This window comes from Pseudochaenichthys georgianus, chromosome 15 (genome assembly GCF_902827115.2).
Source record: "Pseudochaenichthys georgianus chromosome 15, fPseGeo1.2, whole genome shotgun sequence".
NCBI lineage: Eukaryota > Metazoa > Chordata > Actinopteri > Perciformes > Channichthyidae > Pseudochaenichthys > Pseudochaenichthys georgianus.
In genome coordinates, this window is record NC_047517.1 from 18,940,540 (window position 1) to 18,947,419 (window position 6,880).

Below are 6,880 nucleotides of genomic sequence, written 5' to 3' on the forward strand. Positions count from 1 at the left end.
ACAAACTGGAAGCTGATTCCACAAATGTGGAGCTTGATAAGAAAAGGCTGTTATAGCAAAACTACATAATTAACTACCGACTTAATGCTTTTCAACCAACCAACATCATCCTTCCAGGTTCAGGTGTTCTCGTACAATGTACATTTATTGTCATTGTACAACACAGGTATGTAATAAAATGCAGTTGCAGTCCTTTTATGCTACATACAAAAACAAAACAAGCAAAACTTTTTGTGGAGGATGAATGCTTCAGCTGGAGGAAGAAGCTGCGCTGTAGTCAGGTGGTACAGTAGCAGGTACTTCCTGTTCTTGACCGATGGCAGCAGGGGAACAGTTGTGGCTTGGGTGTTTTTATTGATTATCTTTTGGACTCTTCTTGGGCATGTTGTTTGGTAGATGGGCACCTATGATGTCCTATGCACATCCTTTGCCAGTTGATGATGTTTTCAAATGTGCGATGACCATGCAAGGTTGTTTGTGATAGTGATTCCCAGGAACTTATTATTTTTTTTAAATAAAAAAAGGACCTCATTGGCTTTGCGTTAAGCAATAGGTTGTTATCTGAGCACCACTCTGCTAGACTTGGTCTTTCTCTAAACATTCTCATGGTTGTTATCGTGTACTCTTATGTGCAGACATTTTTAATTTCTCTGAACCATTTTCCATTCCTGAACAATAACGATAAAAAAAGTGCAATTCATTGATCCCCTTTTTAATAAAGTCTTTATTCTCTTATTGTTTTATTTAAAAGAAAAACCCCTTTTGTACACCCCATGTGGAACGTTGGGAAAATATCTTTGTCAGGATTCATGTTTCTGCTGTCATATGTAGCGGAACCCAACACGTGGATCAAAACATAGAAAACCCTGCATAAAATATGTGTTCAGTCTCCCCTGGCTCTATTCTGAGTTAACATCACACTGATATCATTGTGTGTTCTCATCAGGATGATGTACGAACATCATCCTTGCATCTCCTGGCACTTAAAGAGACAGGCTCTCTTTCTGCTGCCTCCCATCTCTTCCTCTCTCCCTCTGAGCATGTTTTCCCTCCAAAGCAGTGCTTCAGTCACACCCGTGCAGTGATGTGAGGCTAAGCTGCATATGAGGCAGAGAAGAGCAGCTCCCTTCTTCACACTCCTCTAATTAGACTCCTTATGTCATGACGTTTTGTTGTTGCTTTTTTTTTATATAACAATGACTTGAAAAGATATGTCACAGGCTCACCAAAGGCAATGCAGTGCAGAGCGTGTGTTAGTCACTGAGGCACACACTCGTACAGCCACAGAGGCGTGCACACGCTCACTCCACTGCTCCAGCAGAGACCTGCCAGCCCCGGCGATGCTCAGGCTGAAATAACGATGCAGTTCTGCAGAAAGGTGCTCTGCAAGCCGTGTAGTGCCAGAGTCACTTCACCAGAGGAGGACATGGAATACAAGATGGGGAGCTGCATTGGAATCTCACGCAGACAGGTAAACAGAAGAGGGAGGATGCTGAGCAGAGGCTGCCTGCAGTGCAGCATCCATGCCTGAGAGTGGACGAGGAAAGGGAACAGGCTTTACCAGTCTAGAGTCTTTACTCAGGCAAAGGCAGATAGAGAGAAGGAGCTCTCTAGTGTTGGAGGAGGGGCGACGTCAGAGAGGAGAAGGAGCTGTGGAGATGCTGAGGAAAGGAGGAGCTGAGTGTAGATGCTGAGAGGAAGATGGAAGGCATGTTGACATGATAATGTACATGTATGTGTACGGGTCATTTACACCAGGGCCTGGATGACAGTTGAGATAGGAGGAACTTCCAAGGGAAGTGTATTTGGAAAGTATGCTGTGATTTAAGAAAGAGGCAGTGTTATTTATAGGGATGACAATAAGTCTTGGCACTCTGCTGAAGATGGCCTGTGATGATGGGAGATAAAACAGGATCCAAAATACACTTCAAACCCTCTGTAGTCCAAATATAAATGTGTCTCTTGCTTGCATGTTGCTCTGGCCGGTGGTGGTTAAGTCAGAGTGGGTTTGTGATGTTTGACTATGGTCTGTACGTCAATCACTGCAAAATGTACGGAAGCGAGGCGTTGACAGAGCATCACACTGAGGTTTAAAGGATGAATACATGTGAAAAGGTTTGGGGTTATTTTGAATATTATCATCAGGGAGCTAGGACTCCTCATTCTCCTGTCCATACACTGACATGTTGACTTTATTTAAATGTATTACGTCAACAGGTTTCATATAACTGTATTAGGTCAGTTGAAAGCAATACTATTAAGTTGAACCTAATATGTTTTATTTAAACTTAATAATATTGCTTTCAAGTAACCCAGTTATATTACATCTGTTGACATAATAATAATTAAAGTAAACGTTTCAGTTTTTTCAGTGTAGCGTGCCTGTTTGTTTACAGTGTGTTCCCTCCAGCTGACTGACTGCCCCCCCCCCCCCCCCCCCCCACACACACACACACACAGATACCTCTACCACCCTAAGCAGACATGGCTTCCCCAGCTCCAGTTCTGTCTCCTCCCCTAGGGCCTGTCCCCTCTCCTGTCCCTGTCCTGTGTCCCCCCTCCGTCCTCTCCTCCCACTCTGCGTGTGATATTAAAAATAGCTTCAGAGAGACCGGAGAGCACAGACACAAACATTGGCCTTGAGTCTGACAGTAAACAAAGATTGGATTTGGGTTGGTAAAAGGCTTGACACTGTGTGAGGAAAAGCCTGCAGTGGTGAGTAGTTTGTGAGTTGCATCAATGACGCAGATTTTGGATTATTTGTGTGGTTTGCAGTGAAAAATATAAAAAAATGAGGAAAAAGGGTTTAAACTTGGCCATTTTTTAAAGCCGCGATGGCATTTTTGTGATTTTGGTTAACTTTTGTATTGTCATGTTTAATGCTATATGAGATTTAAATGTGTTAAGTAGATTTGCCTTGACCCGGTGGCTTCTCTGTCTCTTACCTATAACTGAATTATAATATGTGTATTATCTATGAAATTCAATATCGGATTGTAATTTATTTTTAAACAGAATTGTATTTAGCCTTGATGTGTTCCTGGTAGTTTTACTCTGCCAGTGGAGGGGTCAGGTGTGGGGCAGGAAGCAGTAATCTGATACTGTAGGTGTCTAAAGGAAGACATACTGCTCATCTAAACCCTAGAGCTTAAACAATGGCGCATGTTGAGTGACTGACAGACCAAGATGAGGTGAGAAGAGACCTTGCAAATGTCTAATCATATGATTTGTCCCAGTGCTGTCTGTGCTTCCACTGCCGCCTGCTAAAGTGCACACACGTCCACGGCTGAAATTACACCCCATTCACACAAATAGCAAGCAGGCAGCGATGGGAAGTGTCGCCACACCAAGAAATAATCAGAATTAAGACGTTCAGTAAGGGGAAATCCAGATATTAAATTCCCTGGTTGGATAATCATAGGATATGTACAACAAAAATGTATTATTTGTATACTTGAGTAGAATATACAGCCTTTGTGATAATAGTTTGAAAATAAAGTGTGTATGACTAATTGTGCACAAGACTGGAATAAAGTGGATAGGCCAGAACTCTATTTATAAAGTCGTGCATATTCAGGTCAGTGGTTTCTGACTACAGAGCTACCGTATATTCCCTGCAGTCATATATGCGGAATGCACAAACACCACTACAGTCAGCACGAGTGTTTACTGCGCAGCTGCAATACATACATCAAAGAAGAGGGGAAATAAAGGTGGATGTCAAGGGACTATTTGATAGGGTTATGAAAGCGATTTAATAATAATAATAATTCCTTACATTTATTATAGCGCATTATCAATGACTCAAAGCGCTTTACATATACACACATTGCACATCATACATGCAATGGTCAGAAACTGTGGGACAATACCCACAGGAGCAAGTTCAGGTGAAGTGTCTTGCCCAAGGACCCACCGGCTTTACAGACGCAGCAGCGGCGGGTTTCAACCCTTGATCTGATGATCATTGCACAGTGCACTGCGCCACACCGAGTCATCGAGGCGCTTTTACAAGTACACATTGATATTATACATGTACTGTGGACAATACCCACAGGAGCAAATCCGGGTGAAGTGTCTTGCCCAAGGACACAACGGCCTGACGCAGTGGCGGCGGGAGCGGGTTTCGAACTGGAGTTCCCCAGCACTCCCCCTTGATCTGATGATCGGATGCACAGACCACTGCGCCACCCGTCCCATTTCTTCTGTATTTGATATACAATCAAACCATGGCTAAGGCTTGATGTGCTTTTCTTCAAATAATTGAAATATCTTTGCCAGTTTTTTTCAAATATATGTATGTTTCTGGATGATTTCATCAGCTTTGACTCATGTTCCTTAACAGACTGAACACTGCCTGGAAGCCAACAGACACCCCAATCTGTTATGAGGATTATCTAACTGAGCCTAAGTCACTGTTGTCATTATGAGACAGTCACTCTGTGTTACACAATGCATGTAAAGAGATGTTGTATTCTTAGAGACAATGCTATTTGTTTAAGGTCATTCAAACCAGAGAAGGAGCTGCTGTTCATCATTTGTCCAATATACTCTTAAAGTATGCTCTAGAATACATTTGTATGATTACAAGATGCTTGTTAGGGGATCTGTTTCTGCCTCAGCGGAGGGAAAGCCTGCCCTTTGGTCTGAGAGGGAGGTCTTGCTTCAAGTCCATAATCTCCTAAAACAACACACACTTAACCATTCTCCCTCCCTGGTAACCACGACCCTTCATGCCAGAGAGCTGTTAAGGCTGCAGACTCTGTGACTGCTGATCACACTGGTGTGTCTCTCTAGTCCTACGCTGATGGTCCCTCTGTGCCATTGTCTTTCAGCCAGCTGTTGTGAGAGGCTGTTGGTTTTGGGCAGTTGTGGCCCCGCAGCTGGCTGAGCCATGGGGAACGAGAGCTAGGCACAACTGAGGCGTTGGTAAGGGTAAGCTCGCTGGCATGAGATGGCTAAGATTGCTTTATGATGCTCAATCTCTAACAAAACTAACACTGCTCACACGATTACTAACTGTTGGCTTCAGGAAAACACTTGGGATTGTAAATAGTGCTTTGTGTACATTCTCATGCTTAATTCAAGCTTTTCTAATAAGCATTTAGATAACATGCATGTTCTTTATTGTGTGGCTTAAGCATAGGTTAAGATAAATGTTAGATGCTTATATGGCTCTAAAAATGTGCTGTAATCTGATTTGCTGCCACCCTGATGCTTTCCAAGCTTGATTCTTTGCAGCTTATATAAAATCCATCACAATGTTTTTAAAAATCTATGTTTTGTTGTAAATGTAAACAAGTTTTAAAAAATGACAAAAAAATCAGGAATTTCCACATGTGACTGTATCCAGCAGTGGAATTCAGGATTAATTTTAATAGGATTAACACATTTGCCTCATGAGTTATAGTCTCATGTAGTGGACCTCATTAGATGTGTTGGAGAGTGAGGCTTAACATTGTTGCTTTTGCCTTAAAACACATGTGATTTTGTTTTCAGTGCCTTGGTGCACACCCACTTGCTTGCTTGCACTATAGTGGCTGTTCCCTTTTAAACGACTCTGGTTGAACACTTTCATTTCCTGTCCCAGCCAGAAGAGGGCGCTGCGGAGAAATGTTGTTCTGTTTTCACCTCAGGAAAATCAAATGACTCCCGACAGGTACAAAATGTGTGGGTGTTGTGTGTGAAATCCAGAGGGAATATTAACTGATAGGTGAGACATTTTAATGCATCCTTTCACAGTAAACATTAAAATGACTCTTTCTGGTTTTTGTTGAAGTGCTTTACAGTGTGCCAAAATGCAAATGTTCGTGCTTGATTGCTGTTGATATTAAGCTAAAGAAAAACAGAAAGAGTGTCATTAACCTTATTTTTACAAGATATCCAACAAAGTGTAACTCTGCCTGTTGATTATTAATAATGAATAGCAGGGAAATCATATTTGAGTCCCTTACTCTTAAAGTGCCATTTTGTGAATTTGGAGCAATTTCAATCATTTTATTACACTGCCAGTTTTATTCAATATCTTTAATAAATGAATACGTATTTGAATTTTTTTTATTTTGGTATGATATCTGTAAGATAACCACACACCCCACCCTCATGTGCATATAAAGATAGGACTTCCATTCAAATCAACCTGAAATAAATGAAATTGAAAACATTTAAAAAATATATATTTAAAGACTCATTCATGTTTTTTAATATATAGTTATTGTCACAATTTATTCCATAGGCATATCTATTTATTTTGTAGGAGTATTTTTTTTATTTCATAGGAGTATTTCTTTATTTATATATTTATTTTAAATTGACTTAAATGGCATTACATACTTATATATCTTTCACACTTATTTGTCGGTTGATCTGGTTTATTTGTATTACTTTGCCATCGTAGCATTGCTTTAGAAAAAGCATCCTCCAGAATGCAACCCCTCTTTACCCACCCTTGTTTGGTGTCGTGATGGTTGTGTATTTTACATATGTTTATGATGATTTATCAGGAAGAGAAAAATAAGAAAGATTCCAATCTACACCAAAGCTAACACGTGTGATCCCCCTTTAATATCCAGTGAATATTAGCCTGGGAGATGTACTTTATACTGACAGCCTGAAAACATTCAGTGTACTGACAGATGTTATGTTCCTACCCGAGGGAGAGAGTGTGTTAAGCATCGAGGAGAAGGTGCTGTCATCCTCTGATGATGTCACACCTTAGCAACACTAACAGGTCAGAGTTTGGATGAAGGAGGAGCTTTTTCTAACTGCAGCAGGACTGTTGAGCTGCCTCTGTGTACATGTGCCCAATGTGCTATGTAACCAAAGCTTCTTGGAATGTAACCCTGATCCCCTCTCCAGGGGTCACTGCAGGCCCGACCAT